The sequence below is a fragment of the Bubalus kerabau genome, chromosome 8 (assembly GCF_029407905.1).
Source record: "Bubalus kerabau isolate K-KA32 ecotype Philippines breed swamp buffalo chromosome 8, PCC_UOA_SB_1v2, whole genome shotgun sequence".
Taxonomy (NCBI): domain Eukaryota; kingdom Metazoa; phylum Chordata; class Mammalia; order Artiodactyla; family Bovidae; genus Bubalus; species Bubalus kerabau.
In genome coordinates, this window is record NC_073631.1 from 70,707,628 (window position 1) to 70,724,111 (window position 16,484).

General features: G+C 43.4%; 1 protein-coding gene and 1 long non-coding RNA gene across 12 annotated transcripts in view; one reads left to right on the forward strand and one right to left on the reverse strand.

Moving 5' to 3' along the window:
* The window catches only part of CREB5 (cAMP responsive element binding protein 5), a 441,056-nt gene that overhangs the window by 125,747 nt on the left and 298,825 nt on the right, over positions 1-16,484 (reverse strand). The window lies entirely within an intron of this gene.
* On the forward strand, positions 7,944-9,824 carry LOC129659284 (uncharacterized). Its single transcript, XR_008717933.1, has 3 exons — positions 7,944-8,266; positions 9,208-9,273; positions 9,526-9,824. It is a non-coding gene; the product is annotated as an uncharacterized LOC129659284 (long non-coding RNA).

Below are 16,484 nucleotides of genomic sequence, written 5' to 3' on the forward strand. Positions count from 1 at the left end.
TCATCTCCACACCATGGAGCTTTGGAGACTTCAGGGAAGCTGAATAAAACAGCACCTGGATAATTACCGTGGAAAGATTAATTGGGTTAACTGGCTGTGAAGGATCTTGTGATAAAGCATTATGAAAAATGCTGTCCCCACTGTGCACTCTTAGATGTCAGCGCTGGTGTCTTTTGTGCCTAACAGCCGAAAGTTGCTTCCATGGCAAAGGATGCAAAGTTATTAAATCAACTGTGAATTACCCTTTGCTCTTTTTTTTTCTTTTTCAGAATCCTAATGAAGTGACAAGTTTTCTGTGGTCACAAAGTGCCAGAGTCTCTTTGGGATTAAAGTGCAAAGTGAGGCTGGATTGGGAATTGTGGTCTAAAACAGTTCCCTATGTGGGGAGGGAGAGGGAGGAAGCAGCAAGTTTCAGAGCCCAGAGGTCACATCCTGCAGGTGGGTGGGTGCTGTTTCTGGGGTGGTTTCGAAGCTTTGTCCTCATTGGACACGGACAGGCACTCAGTGTGCTGAGGGCTAGCAGGAGAGGGAGGAAAGGAGAGAGCAGTGGGAAGCACAGAGAGCCTGACTCCTGGACGGTTACCCCATCTCACATACAGACAGGGACGACGGGACACCCCACCCACTAACTAGACACCGGGGAGCTTTTGGCTGGAGGCAGAAAGCAGACTATCTGTCTGCTTCCCCACCCCTCCCTCCAGACCAGAGGGTGGAGTGTTTGCACAGCCAGGTGCCTGAATGACTCCCAGTTTCTCCCAGCCTGCCAGCAGCTCTTTTGTGCCCCTGCACCTCTGAGTCTTTCTTTGCACTCTCCCCACTGCACCATCCCAAGAGCCAGAACTCAAAAGGGGAACTAGAAGCATATGTTTGAGCAAGAAGATGCAATTCCTGGGTCCAGGAAGTCCAAGAGCCTGGCAGGGTGGAAATGTGCTCCTCAGTGCCTTGGAGCCGGGTTCTGGCACTGCCATCAAATAGCTTTAGAATATCAGATACTTTGTCACATTTCGGAGAGGCCTTAATTTCTGAATTGGTAAGGTGAGCGGGTTGGGTTTTGGGATTTTTTAAATTTCTGCCTTATCAAGGCATTTAGAATGATAGAATTATTATTCTATAGCTAAGGAAGTTCTAGATGCTGAGCATAAAGGCCAAGCAAATGCCATCCCTTGTGACCTGTACATAAGAGCTTCCTCTTTACCCTCGGTGGAAGGAAATGGCAACAAGCAGCTTCACACTGAGCTAGGGGAAGGTCTGAATTAAGAAAAATAATTTGGCTAGCAAGAGGCCACTTCATAACCCGTATTAGAGTGGGTGCTGGTGAAGGCAAAACTAAAGATGAAAACGCAACACGAGAGTAATTTACATGTACATTTATACTAAATGGGTTTATCATAATTGCTGTTATTATGATTAATTCCAGAGGAATTAAAGGAGATCAGCCCTTTTTTGCAGAGTGTTGCTGAGCTGACTGAAGTATTATGATAAATAAGAAGGTAAATAAGAGGCAGATGCAAAGGAAAAATTGCTTTATGCCATCTAAAAAATAAATCTGTGCGTGCTAAGTTGCTCCAGTCGTATTCGACTCTTCAGGACCTTATGGACTGTAGCCCGCCAGGCTCCTCTGTCCATGGGATTTCCCAGGCAAGAATACTAGAGTGGGTAGCCATTTCCTCCTCCAGGGGATATTCCCGATCCAGGGATTGAACCCATGTCTCTTATGTTTCCTATCTACTACTTAACTAAAAAACGTGGGGTGGGGGAGACCCAGAGCTTCTTAACTCTGAAATAAAATGTTTTAGTTAGATTTTAAGCCTTATTTTCTGGCCAGTGAAGAAATGGTCCCAAAGTATACAGTCAGCGTTACACTTCTCTCTTCACCTGTCCTGTTCACAGCCTCCCTGGCCTTCCATGACTCAGTTTACCTTTCTGGAAAGGAACTACTAAATAATGGTGTTTCTCTCTACACTATTGATGCCCCCAAAAGACCATTACCCAGACTTCCAAACAAAGTCAGCCAATCTCATCATTAAATAACTAACACCTATAGAACATTTATTAATTCCATGCTAAGTGCATTACAGTCATTATCTCATGGATTCCACTTCATAGATGAAATAACCAAGGATCAGAAGCATTCAACAGATCAAAAAATCACACAGCTACATGTGGTAAAGCCAGAGTTTGAACACAGATCTGTCTGACTCCAAAGCAATGCATAGGACACAATTACATGGGACGTAATGATTTCGAATAAAGAGGCTCCACTTCTGCAAAAAAGCTTGCTTTGCAACCTCTCCTTAGCAGTGATATAGGCTCCACTGAGGGCAGAAGGGCAGAGTCAAATGGGCAGCCAGGCTCATAAGGCTACAAGAGGGCCAGCTGGCCCCTCTGCCATGTTAGCACACTTATCCAACTCCATATGTCTTTAAGCCTTTAAAGATCTTTGATTTTAAAAGTTCATAGGCTCCTAAAACACAATAATTGATGATAGGCATTGCAGCTTATAGAACACTGCCTCTTGGCCCCATTTCCCATCTCCCATTAAGATGAGTGATTGAGTCTATGCATTAATAGATAGCTTGGCATTCCTTTGAAGCCTTACTGTTTTTTTCCTAGGCTTTGCTGTTTTTGACACATCCAGTTCTATTTCAGTCATTAAAGACAACAAGGAAAAAAAATATAAGGTAGAATTCAATTTTGGGTATCATGTGGAGGAAAGGAAGACCCTGCTGATAGCTAGGTGGGTCTTGGCTACTGTATAACCACTGTCGCACTCTCCATAATGATTGCGAACTGTTGATTAATTCTTCTTGGGTGCAGCGTTGCTTCATCAATCATTAAATAAGCTCTCCTGCCAGGGTAGGCACAGAAAGAAAAGATGTATGGACTTGTTATAAAGTGTATGTGTACTGCATCATGGACTTTGGAGTGCTCAGTCAAGTCAATTTCAGGTTTCAAGGATGTAAGTAGTCAAGGAACTGCTGTGGTTACAACCAAAATTCATGAAATACACACTGCTAAAAGCACCAAACTGTACTACAATTTGATCAGACTAGCAAAGTCTGTTTAAAACTTATAAACTTCAGAGACTTCCCCAGCGGTCCAGTGGTTAAGACACTGAGCTTCCCCTGCAGATGGCACAGGCTCAGTCCCTGGTTGGGGAACTAAGATCTCGCATGCTGCATGGCACAGCGAAAATATAGGAAAAAATTTATAAACTTAAAATTGGGACCACAGAGTTTTTATTGACATGGCTGACTCATTGGAAAAGACCCCGATGCTGGGAAAGACTGAAGGCAGAAGGATAAGAGGATGACAGAGGATGAGATGTTTGTACGGCATCACTGATTCAATGGACATGAACTTGGGCAAATTCCAGGAGATGGTGAGGGACAGGGAGGCCTGGAGTGGTGTAGTCCATGAGATCGCAAAGAGCTTGGCAGCTGGACAACAACAACTACCCCATTTATCAATGCCACCCATGTTCCTTCCTTCTCTCAGCTATTTCCCATATCCCTGTGCAATGCCCGTGGCCCCTGGCACAGGTACTCATACACACATCCTTCAAAAATCCAATGCAAAAGGAGTTTCCCTTCCAAGATCAGAGGCCCACGAAGGCCAAACAGAAAGCGAGCAGAAAGAAGCAGCCTGCATTCAACCCACTGCTTCTACTTTTTTCTGTGCAGTTTCAGAAGTGACCACCCTACTTTCCTTCGGGCTCGTGACAGCACTCCGTCTTAAGTCCACACTAATTTCTGTCTCTGAATGTTGACCTGGCCTCCCTGACCAACATGTACTTAGTAAATCGGAGACATTTTTACCATGCAACTTGAGACATCCTGAAGTCTGTTTCCAGCAGAGACTTGGGGCCCCTAGAATGAAACCCCTGATATAAGTCTTGGGCTCCATCACTGTAATAGAAATCCACCAAGTTCACCATCATATCCCTTTGTTGTTGGTGTTCATGTCTCTTGTCAACTTGGAAAACTCCTTTTCAATCTCTAAAACATCCCTTTTGCCACCAGAAAAGACACAAGAGAGGAAGTAACAAGCCTAAAAGGTAGTGTCACCTGACTATAGATATGCATTACACACGTGAACTATTGCAAATAGAAATTCTCTTAGTCCAGTCCAGAGTGGAATCCAGTTCTCATGACTGAATTCGCTCTTCTCCATTTCACTCCATTTTCCCAATCACAAAGCCACAGCTGAGCATGAATGGGGATGCAAGAATCTTTTTTCCAACCTGCATTGTTCTCATCTCTCCCTCCACTCAGGTCACCAGGAATTTGGCAGACTTTATCAGCACTAGTCCTCACCTCACTTTAATCAGAACAGTACATTTATTTCTGTTTCAAGTACCTGACTTGATCTCAGACCTGCTTGATTTTCTGAATAAAAAGAAGACATAAGGGAAGAGAGGCTGGCAAAGGAAGCAGCCTGAGTGATGCTGGGAATAGGATGATCAGTTAGAATCTGCAGTCAGCCACCCACATAGATTCCTGGGGGGACCCTTTCCTGCATCCTCATGAAGGCAGCAGCTGAAACATGATTCCTATGATCTCGTTGAGTGCTGGGGCCCTTAAAGAATGTCTCCAACCCTGATGACTCCACATGGTAGGTGTGGCTATCCTCACTTTACAAAGATAGAAACTATGGCACAGTGAGGTTAGGTGGCTTGCCAAAGTCATATAACCAGTGATTGGAGGAGTGATTGACTTGAACCCAAGTCTTTGACCCCCAACTGCACGCTCTTTTCAGAAGACCACAGTCCTCTGATCAGTAGCTGATTGGTTTTCTGATGTCATCCCCTTCCTTCACGTTGTAGATGTGTCTACCAGGGGAAAAATGGCAGGGGAAGAGGAAGAAGGCTGAGTTCAGTACTGACTTAGCGTAGGGGTAGACAGTGGATATCCCTCTGCTCTGTGCCTGGAATACAGATGGAATATATTTATACCTCTTCTTTTATGCCATCAAAGCCCTGCCTCCTCCTTCACCTGCTAATATGTGAAGCATGGCAGTAGGGACCCCCATGGAGGGCAAAGCTGCCACTCAGACCACACCTCAAGGAAATGTAAAACAAGGGCAATGTCACCGAGATAGCTCATTGCCAAGCACATCCATGAGGCCCCTGATGGTCCTGAGGGTGGAGAAAAGTTTGTCAGTGATGGCAAGCTAGACTTTGTGTGGATTGGACTCGAGGCATTGAAGCTTGTGTGAACTGTGGCAAGTCTAAGCCTCAGTTTTCACATTCATAAAGGCAACACACACACACACACACACACACACAAATAAGTACAAATAAATAAGAACACTAAATAACATCAGCCAATTGTGATCATTGCCAATATTCAGGTTGTGATATTTACTAGAGTTTTGTCAGATGTCACCAGTGGGGGAAACTGGGTAAGGGGTGCATGGGAGCTCTGTATTATTCCTTATAGATACATGCATGTCAACAAGCACCAATACACATTTCAATTAGAACACTACAGTATTCAAAACAAAAACTCCAAACAAAACAATTACCAAACAGCAGAGCTAATGATTCCTATTCTTCTGCGTTATCATGGGGAGAAAGTGAGGCAATAAAAGTCTGACTGAGGATCACAGTGAGGCTCACACTCCTAGCCCTGCCTCTCTGTCAGTCATTTCAGGACCTTTCTGATTATAGGTGAACACCTTGGAGCCAAATCAACACAAATGGTAATGCTCTAAAAAAAGAAATCATGCTCTCTTTATTCCTGAAGAGTCTCAAGCACATACTTGGCACTCATCAATCTCTGCACAATGACTAATAACTTCAGCAGTGGTTTTGTTTCAGTTCTGGGTAATCGACCTCCCCCCCCCACTGCCACCCACAACAGGCACAATTTTCCCCGTGCACTGTCAAACTAGGTCCATAAATACATACTTTACAATAAGGCTACTATCCTGGAATTTGGCAGAAGAATAGGGATATTGTTTGGTAAAATTATATTTCTTACAAGCACATATAGTTTTGCCTTTCAAGTTTTTGAGGATTTTAAATAGCCTTCAATCTCATCTAAAAACTTGAATTTATGTTGAAATTATAGAAACCTATCAAGAAGTTGTATAGTTTGGGGGGGTGGAATTCACTAAAAATACTGTTTTGAATATGAATATGAGTGGATGAAACATATATGTCTCCTGTATTATTAGCACCATTGTATGCCTTTGAGGGACTTGGGTCTTTCAGAAAAGTTTATTCTTGGATTTCTCCACCATTCTTTCTGACAGACTCACCTAAGTAATTATCTCTCATTGAGGACTCCTTACAGGCTACAAGTGGAAACAGAATTTCACAAGAGGCACATTCATGCCAAAAAGCAAAAGAAACAAAAAAACAAAAACCAACTTTTAAAGTGAGAAAAGACATGTTCCCCTTTACCCTCCTCCATTCATTTCTTTCAACGCACTAATTCATTTTGAATTCAAACGTACTTTTCTCTGAAAAGCAATGCCAAATACCTTTTAGCAAAACTTTTAAAGAACACGGACACAGACACAGAGCTTTTGAGCTTGAAGGGACTTCAGAGATCACCTTAGATTGGTTCCACACAGGGAGGAGGGGCTTGTCTCCCACCTTGTCTGCTCCCGCATTTCCAAATGAAGCCCAGATGCTTTAAGGGACTTGCTCAAGGTCACCAGGATTAGCACTCAGGCCTCCTGACCTCTACCACATCATACTGTTTCTTCCAAAAATTACTTCCTCCTTCCTTTTCCCTTCCATCTCTGCCCCAAAAAAGAGAGAGGGGAGAAGATCCATAAAAAGTCATGATTAAGTATACCCCAAACATGCATTAAACAAACATAAACACCTTTCTGGTATGTGCCCCACGCCTCAATATGCATCCAGCTCTATGACTGTCCAGACTGACTGAGCCAGAGAAGTTTTGGAGTAGCCAAGAGTCAGGGATCCCTCACTGGACTGGCTTTCTAGTTGTGGAGGGCTTCGGCTGAGAACTGTCTAATAAAGCTGGCTGGTTTTAGAAAGCATTCAGCCCAGGCCGAGCATCACAGCACTAAATGTATTTTATGAAACACACAGAAACGAGGTAATAATTTTCAAAATGTCAAAGTCTCTCCCTCTGGGTACCCTGGATCCTTAGAGCATTAAGAACACCATCAACTGTCCCTCTCTCCATTTATTCTGTGTTAATTCCTTACTCGCAAATATTAGCTGGCTGCTTTTAGACAAATCAATCCGGAAGTTTTCATCATCTCCCCCACGACCACAGAATCTCATCTTGAATATAACTGAAGAGCATACAGGTTTTAAAGTTAGCACCCGGATTAAGTTAATTGTCACGTGAAAGAGCATGAAGTTAAAATTAACTGCTGTTAAGCATTAGCCGAAATAATAGGTGAAAGACTACAGTTACTTTTGAGGATCATCATCTATACCTTTAAAAACCAACAGTACATTCTTAATAATAAATGCAATAGTACAACTCTTCCTACTCAGCAGGACACACCAAGGAGTTCACCAGGCATTTACAATTTACTGGTTACACTCAAAAAGCCACCCCCTCTCCCACCATCACTTCACTTCAACCTTTTATGAAAAGACAACAGTTTTGAGCCATTTAAGAGAAAAGGGAGAGAGAATCCTGGTGGAAAATAATACACAGCTGTGATAATATCATGGTTTTTTTAAAATACCATAATATAGTTTTACTTTTAATAATAAAAGATAAAAAAGGGGCGTCTGTGAATAATTAGAGATTGCAGTCTGAAGCCAGTTACAGTCACTGCAATTGATAATAAACTGAAAACCCCTTGAGAGCAGGTAAATGCTTTGCAACCCTGACCCCCTTGCTCTCACATTACTTAACTACCCTGCGGTTCTTGCATTACATCACCATTCAAGCGATTGGTTCCTGCATTTTAACTCTCTCCCTGTCTCCTCCGATTAGCAGCGACACTGCAGGCAGAGAAACTTCGTCTGAGTTTGCTCTTTCTCGCTTTGCTTTTTATTCATGGCTCTTTTGCTCCAATCCCTCTGGCTCCCTCTGCTTTAAAAAAAAAAAATTGTGCCCAACCCAGCCTCGGTTCTACTCATTCAGGTCGCTATACTAGAACAAAAACTCTGATCCAAGTGAAAAGAAATGCCTCTTCGGGACCAGAAGAGGAGCCCAGCAGAGGGGCCGGGGAAAGAGGAGAAGGAAGAAGAGAAACAAAGCCGGGCAGAAAGGGGAGATGGGGCAAGAGAAAGAGGAGGAGGATAAAGACTCAAGAAAAGAAGGTGGTAGGGGCCAAAAAAAAAAAAATTATAAAATCGGGAAAAAAAGAAAATAAAATTAAAAACAAACCTCATGGACATCACTGAGGCTGAATTCCCTCCTGAGGTGCAGAACATGAGAGCTCTGGAATGAGTGTGTGTAGAATTTGAGCCAAAGCTTAACTAGCCTGAGTGACTCACATCCTTCCCACTTGATTCCAGGCCAAGCGATGATGTAATGTGCTGGCCCTTCTCTAGCGCCCGGCTCTGGCTCTCTCCCTCCAGCTCGCTCGCTCGCTCTCTTTCTCCTGGGTTCGCCCTCCTCCCCCTTCTTCTTTTTAGCTCAGTGCTGGTGAAGTCACCATTTAAATCTGGCAGAACTGAAGCAAAAACTTCAATGTAACCAAAACAGCCCCAGGCCGAGTTCCAGACTCAGGGAGCCTTAGTGGTGCAATTGCCCTTAGAAACGAGTAAACAGAGCGAGGAAACAGTACCGCCTGGGGATGGCCCAGCTGCCTGGGACTCAGAGAGGGACCCTGAGTTCTGTGGGCAGGGGTCCACTGGTTCTGATTTTTTTTTTTTTTTAATGCTGATTTTTAAAAAAGTCCCTGAGTTTGGAGAAAGGACAACAGTGGAGATGCAGGCAGAGATGGAGATGAAAGAGCAGGTTGGAAAGATGAGCAAGAATAACTAAGACGGGTCACCAGCCCAGGCTTTCTTCAGAACCAGATGATCCGTCTCCAGGGCCTCACTGCCCCTCTGTGTCCTGGAGCTGGGTAGGGTTTTCTGTCGCTCAGTGTCAACCACCAGCTCTCCACCAGAGATCTGTCACGTCTGACCTCCCTGTCAGCAAGGGCAAATCTACTTTTGGGCCAAACACTTGCCTGCGTGAGGAGCCGTCCAGAAGTGGGAATCGTGGTCCCTACTCCCGTGGCCCCCGTTGATCACTCTTTTTTTGTGTGCAGAAGAGAGAAGGACCCTCGTTGCAAAACACAGAGCTTGTCTTCCCGAGATTAGCACTCCACTCTCAGGTGAGTCGCCGTCAGAAGAAGAGGGAGTTAGAAGAGGTTCACCCCCCAAATGAAGACACTCTATGGGTTCCGCCACTGGCTGGGGGAGCAGTGGTGTGGGTGGGGCTGTCTGTGAGTTTTAAAGGATACAGGGAGAACAGTGTGTGTGTCTCTTTCTTAATTACAGAGGGAGGAATAACAGCCTGGGGTGGTTGAGGGGGGAGTCAAACATTATCCTTCACAAATGACAGTGAAGCCCTTTTTTAATTGCAGAATTCCACCCCTCACTGCACACCTCTCCCGCTCAAGATTCTACCTAGAACATCCAGACACCTGGCCACTTTGTTAGCACAGCATTTTCACTCTATCTTCTCTCTGGTTTCTTGTCCCCTCACCCTAATGTCTCCTTCAAAAAGGAAAAAAAAAACAAAACAGTAATTTTAAAAAATGGGAAGTTTGCTAGAATTTTTTTTTTTTTGGAAATACCACAAAAGCAGAAGAAAGGCATGGGGTTGCAATTTTTTTTTTTTTTCCAAAAATATTTGTAGCTTTTGCCCAAGCCTATTGCCCTCTCATCCCTTTTTGCGATCCGTGAATTAAAGAGGTGATACAAACATTTTGTTTCTCTGCATGTTGTCAAGCAGAGGAGATCCCAACTTCTAAACTCTGTTTTCAGAGAGATTTCTTAGTTTATTAAAGGTATCTGCTGCCAGGGGACAGGGCTGTTCATCTGAGTCCCTTGGAGTTTAAATCAGAGCGTTAGGGACTATTGCCAAACTCAGGGTGAAAAGTGAACAAGCAAGGGTTGCCCAGAAGTCTCCTGACCTTGGGGGCTGGAGAGGGGAAGAGCCTTCTCCAGCAGTTTGCCTGGAGCATGACACCCCTAATCGACACTGATGCCACAGTCGCTCCAGTGACACCTTTATCAAGGCAGCAGCTCTGAATTAGAGGTGATCAGCCGTAATTACAGCTGGCGCCACCGAAGCCTGTGGCCTGACAGCGGCAAATGTGGTTGTTATAAAGTTTGGTCCACCATGTCAGTGGCCTGTATAACTCACTTACGTCTAACTCGCCAGGCAGCTATTGATTTTTCTTCTGATGCAGGGAATAAATAAAACAAAATCTTCAGTCGCTCCTACCAGCCTTTCCACTTCAGGGCAGGATGATAAGATTTTATATCAAGGACTTTCTCCTTTTTATACAAGCCATTGATCATACTGGTTAATATAAAGCTAAGGACTTTCACTTTTCCTTCTCTGCTCCCTACAACTCACCTTGATTTTGTATTTAAATATTATTTTGTGTTCAGTCATATCTGACTCTTTGTGACCCTTTGGACTGTAGCTCTGTATCCTGCCAGGCTGCTCTGCCCATGGGGTTTTTTGGGCAAGAATACTGGAGTGGGTTTTCCATTTCCTCCTCCAAGGGAATCTTCCTGACCCAGGGATTGAACCCACGTCTCCTAGTCTCCTGCACTGCACGTGGATTCTTTACCTGCTGAGCCATGGATATGTGATGCCAGTTTCCAAAGTGTAGCCTTCCTGTAACCACAAGGAGAAACACTATAAGACTTTTCTTAGACCATGTCCCAGGGGCTGGATTAAGCTGCTAGATAGTACACCCTACTTTTTTTTGTTTGTTTGTTTTTTCACTGAAATAATTGAAAAGGACCTTCTTCTGTAGGTAAAGATTATTTAAAGGTATCTTTCTTGTGGTTTCCTTGGAAAGTAACAGAGGTGATGGCAGTTTTGGCCAAAGACAGACACAGACCTCTCATGAGACACACAAGCATTTTTGCTCCTGCCAGGAGGAGGAAGAGGCCTAAGGTTCCAAGACGGAGAGGGTGCCTCTGATCAAGGGTGTCGTGGCCAGTGGGTTCAGTGCTCCTAGCCAAACTCCGAGGGCCCCGTACCTGATGGTGGTGATGCCACCAGGCCAACAAGGCACAGGACACGCTGACGCTGTAATGAAACTTCTTTGGACGGCTGGCTGGAGTCAGAATCAATTTCAGAGTTCAAAGGGGTCTGAGTATTTACATTTGCCTTCCAAACATAAGTACCCACCTTCCCTACCATTCCAAATCTGGCATTTTCACTGGCTGTTGGGTTTCCCCTACTTGAAAAGAAACCCTGTTTTCCTATTTCCCTTCCTGTGAGCAGCTAATGATAGAGAATATCCTGTTCCCAAAAGAAAATTCCCTTCCGACTCAAGAGCTTCCTTTTTCACCCATTTGGCCCTCTCGTCGCCTCTCCCCCTTCTCCCAGCCCCCTCGATGTCCTAGCTGCTCTTGTGAAGAAGGGGGACTTTGCAGATCAGGGTTATAAGATGCTGTAATTCCAGCGGGAGCCTTCTTAGAAGTAGGCCCTGGCCAACCAGCTAGGCCTTAGATTAGCTGGCTTGCTCAGGAATGCTTACAACACCCTCCTTTCAGAACATGTCATCCTTGGGGAGAGGGTGGTGGGTACCTCACAGCTGTTCGGTGTAACTCACATACTCTCAGCTCCCGATGAAATGCTCGGCTCCGAACAAGTGAAAACCTCTGAGATTTGAGCTCAGAGTTCAGAACACATTTGGACTATCTCCAAATCAACCCACTAGAAAAGCACAACTTGGACTGCAGGATTGAAGGGCACAACAGCCAACTCAAGTAAATTGTGTGTGCCTGGGTGAATTTCTAAGCTCAAACACATTATGGAAACACACAATAAATATAAGAAATGATAACAGTCCTTTCTAGACAGAGCTGATTTTTTTAAAAGTCTGAATTTATTCTCTTCAAGGAAAAGCATATCATCTTCTTTCAGACCTTGTATTTTAAAATTTAACCCACGGTTCCTGCAGTCCCAGTGGAGTTTGAGGGGCCAGATAATTTCAGAGTTAAATAAGCTCTAATGACTATCACATGTACCCAGTCATAAACCTAGTATTAAAAATTATTCGGAAAAAAGTGGCATCTCTTCCTTTTTTAATTTACAATAACCATCCAGGTGGTTTTCTAAGGCCTCCTTTGCAAATTGCTTCCAGCGAACCTTCCGGTCACAGACCACTGCACACCCACGTGGTGTCATTCAGCATTCCCTTCAACTTGGGTGTGCTGTGTTTTCACAGTGGACAGAGGCTGAGAGGCTGTCTGGGTCAACCTGTGCAGCATGCAAGCGGGATTCACTGTTTAGATGGCTGGGTCTGTTACAGCCAGCTCCTGGCACTCCCAGGGAGAAAGTAAGAGAGTGGTCAGTCCCTTGGTTACTTCTGTCTTCTACCTACTGTAATTCCAACATCCCAGGTCTGGCTCCAAGTACCCTCAGGCAACTTGCTGGACTTCCTTGTGCCAAAATCTATTTCTGATGTTCTGAAGTGGTGATATTGAATGTGACAGACAAAGGAATGAATATCTAATGATGGAAGCATCAGGAAACCTTGGGAGTATGTAGGTATTGGGAGGTTATGAAATCCCATTGATCAGCTGTAAAATATTATCATCAATTTTGCCTACTCATTATGTACTTTTCCCCTAACTTCTCCATTTTAAAAATGGGTATGTCATTTTATCACTCAAACCCATCACAGTGTCTGAAAAGCAGTTGATATTCAATGAGTATTTGTTGGATAATTGAATGAATGAATGAACTCCTGAATTCAGGCATTACCTTTTCCATGAACAGCATGCTGGATTACCAGGCTGGGGTAGGAGTGTCCCTTTCTCTGGGCTCCTGAGGCATCATGGATCAGATTCTATGCCAACAATAAGCCAGTTACCTCTGCAGGAACTGTGAGCTTCTTCAGGGCAGAGGCTGGGCAGATCCATTTGAGTGCCCCTAGCACTTAGCAAGCAATTGACTCCCACACAGTAGGTTCTCAAAAAATGTGACAGAACAGAGCTATGGCACACAGGCTTCTCAGTCTTCCCTGAATATTTCCCCTCTTAAAAGTCTTTTTCCCCTTTTGCATTCTTACTGACAACTCTTCTGTGGCTTCTTTAAGATCTGGACATTCTAGAAGACCTGGAAAAATCATCATCATAATAAATCCTGGAAAATACACTGGTTGGCCTTGTCCATCTCTGCACTAGGCCATTTTTTTCTCAAGGGGACTCAGATTCCTCTTGCTCCCCTTTCCCAGAACCCATATGGCAGCAGTGCCAGAATGAGCACCCTGAGGTTTTTATGATCAGAGCAGCTGACATTAGACTATTTCCGCCAATTTCTTATATAAAGCATCCAGGGGAATTGAAACTCTAGGTGAAAGGAACTGGCATTCTCCTATTGGTTGGGGTGTTTCTCGTGTGGTTGCTGGGGTGTCCTAAGGGAAGGAAGACTGCCCCCAGGATTTATTCATTCCCCAAAATGGTAGTGTGTTAGATTTTTTTCTTTTTTTCCAGTTTTATTGTTTTATTGAGAAGGAATTAACATATATCACTGGAAAGATTTAAGACAGAATGAGGGTTTGATTTACATGCATTGTGGAGTGCTTAGGTGATATCATTTCTAACCAGCAGAACATGCTGGGTCTTCCAAGTTCACGGGCAGGAAAATGTGTGCCCACCAGAACCTGACCATCATTTGCTGCCAATTCCTATCTGGAATGTTACCCCTTTGCATAGTTTTAATTCAAACACTGGGGTGTCTACTTTCTAAGTAGTCACCCCCAAAGTATACTTTGCAGTTGCACAAAAAGGGTTTCTGAAAAAGATGACTTAACTTGTTTGGATATTAGCCCTGAAAATATACCCTATTAGCTGTTTTCATTGTAAAACATTTTAAAATGAAAAAAAACAACAACAACAACAACAACAAAACAAACGAACAAAAACTCTGCAAAAGTAATAATGGATTGAAGAGGTTTTGAGGGTACTAGAAATAAAAAAGGAAGGCTTAAACTCGGAAATGGTATTTGTGGTTGTTTTACTTTTCACAGAGATTCCAACTATAGGGCTCTGTGTGTATTTAATAACTGACCTCCCCCTACTCTGAGCAGAGAAGTTCACCAGCACTAATTTATTCACAGGGTTCTGCAAGAAGAATCAACCCTCCAATACTTTTGCCTGGAGGGGATGAGATGAATTTTTTTTAACCCTGAATATGAAGCTCTTGGGCCTTCCAAATGAAATTATCTATGTTTTCATTAACAAAGCCCCTGAGTTAAAAAGTTGGTTTTGATAACTAAGAATAAATGGAAGAGAAAACTGCTGACATAATATTTTGGTTTCCAAACCCACTTCCACATTCTACTGTCCCTCTCAGGCCTGTACTTGACTCTGGTGTCGGTATTTACATCAGAAATCCCAGAGAGAAAGGTGCAGGTAATCCTGCCTTATGCTGAAATTCAGACCTAGACCTTTAAGAAAACGATCATAGTGACACTTCCATATGCATGGCTGTGTGTTTTTGTCTTTCTAGACGTGTAGCACTGTATGATTCATAAATAACTTAGTCTTATCCTCTCCATTCATCTGAGAGGGAAAAGTAGATGTTATGTGGTCCAAGAGGTCTATAGGTTTGGAGGTAAAAAAAATTCTAAATTTCTCATTCTTCATAAACTTTAGCATTTCCTCTGACATGAATAGAAATAGGAAAGAATGAGAGATTCAAGCACCATCTGAATAGAAATAGGAAAGAATGAGAGATTCAAGCACCATCTGGGCCAATCTGAGTGCCCAATGTTCCCACCCAAACTGGAAAGCATGCCTTTAAGTTGGTGTTGGAACATGCCTTTCCTGAGTAATGATCCTCCTTGAGAATCTCATAAAAACTGGAAACTCTCCTTTTAACCATAGACCCCAGGTTAAAAATTCCCAGGAAAAAAGCATGTTCTCTTTGCATTAAACTTAAGCTATATCCTTTTATAGGAAAAGAAAAGCAGGTATGCACAGATGAATCTCAATGCTTTGAAGTCTAACTCCCAGTCAGGCAGACCACAGCCTTTTTCTGGCTCAGTGGTTTTCAGATTTAGTGTACCTGAGAACAGACTAACATGCAGATTCCCAGGTGCTGCCCCAAAGATTCCAACAGCCATCGTGGGGCCTAAGTATATTTTTAAGAAAAACTCCCTAGAGATTTTGATGCTAGTGATCCATACACTACACTTCAAGAAAGAGTGAATTCTAGGTGGTCATCCTCAGTCATAGAAATATTGAAAGTGAAAGTCGTTCAGTCACATCCCACTCTTTGCAAACCCCATGGATAGTAGCCCGCCAGGCATCTCTGTTTATGGAATTCTCCAGGCCAGAATGCTGGAGTGAGTAGCCGTTTCCTTCTCCAGGGGATCTTTCCAACCCAAGGATTGAACCCAGGTCTCCTGCATTGCAGGCAGATTCTTTACTATCTGAGCCACCAGAGAAGCCCACAGAAATATTACAAGCAAATAAACTAAATAAGTAAAACAAAAATAGAAATAAATGTGTATTTTCCCATTGTTCAGGCTCTAAAGGAGCCATGGTTTTCTTTCACCTTTTTTTAATGTAAAAAATAGAATAATCTGCCCTAAACTGATCAAGCTTTTCCAAAACAGGATGCCTAAAAAAAAGGATAAAAAGAAAACATATGTGTTCACAGTAACATAACGCCATCCAAACAGTCTATGGAACTATGGTCTCCAGGACCCTGATAAGATTAGGGTTTCCTGACCTGTGGCTGGCTCAGCAAGGCATTTCTCCCCTATGTTTACTATCAATACTTCCAGATGTTTACTTTGCAATATTCCCAGTCTCCTAATGACTATCACAGGGAGGGTACCTCAGGGAGAGGAGGGGAATACTGGTGGTGACTAACAAGTCTACTGCATCACAACTCTGGTGGTTATTTTCTAGAACTTCGACTGAACATCCAGCAGTGCACTTGGTTCAGATATGCTACAGAATGCTACAGATTTCTGCACAGGGTACCCTTCTCCAGGATTCTTTACCCATTTCTTTCTAAAGGATGTTATCAAAGTTTTTCAGAAGTCTTTCATTTTTAACCTTGTAAAGTGCCTATCCATCCACAGACCCAAAAGCAAGAGTGACCGATGAAGGGGAATGAGGATCATGACCTGTGAGTCATCAATGGATGCATCTACTGTTAAGTGGGAATTAAGTGTCTGAATTACAATGATGCTCCTTGTAATTGCTGTTGCACCAACTCTTTCACATTAATATGGTTATAGCACCACTGAAACAGCTACTGAAAGAGACACCACACACCTGAGCAGGGGACAGACAAAAGGAAAAACCTTGGGAGGTGCTGAATGTCTGGGAA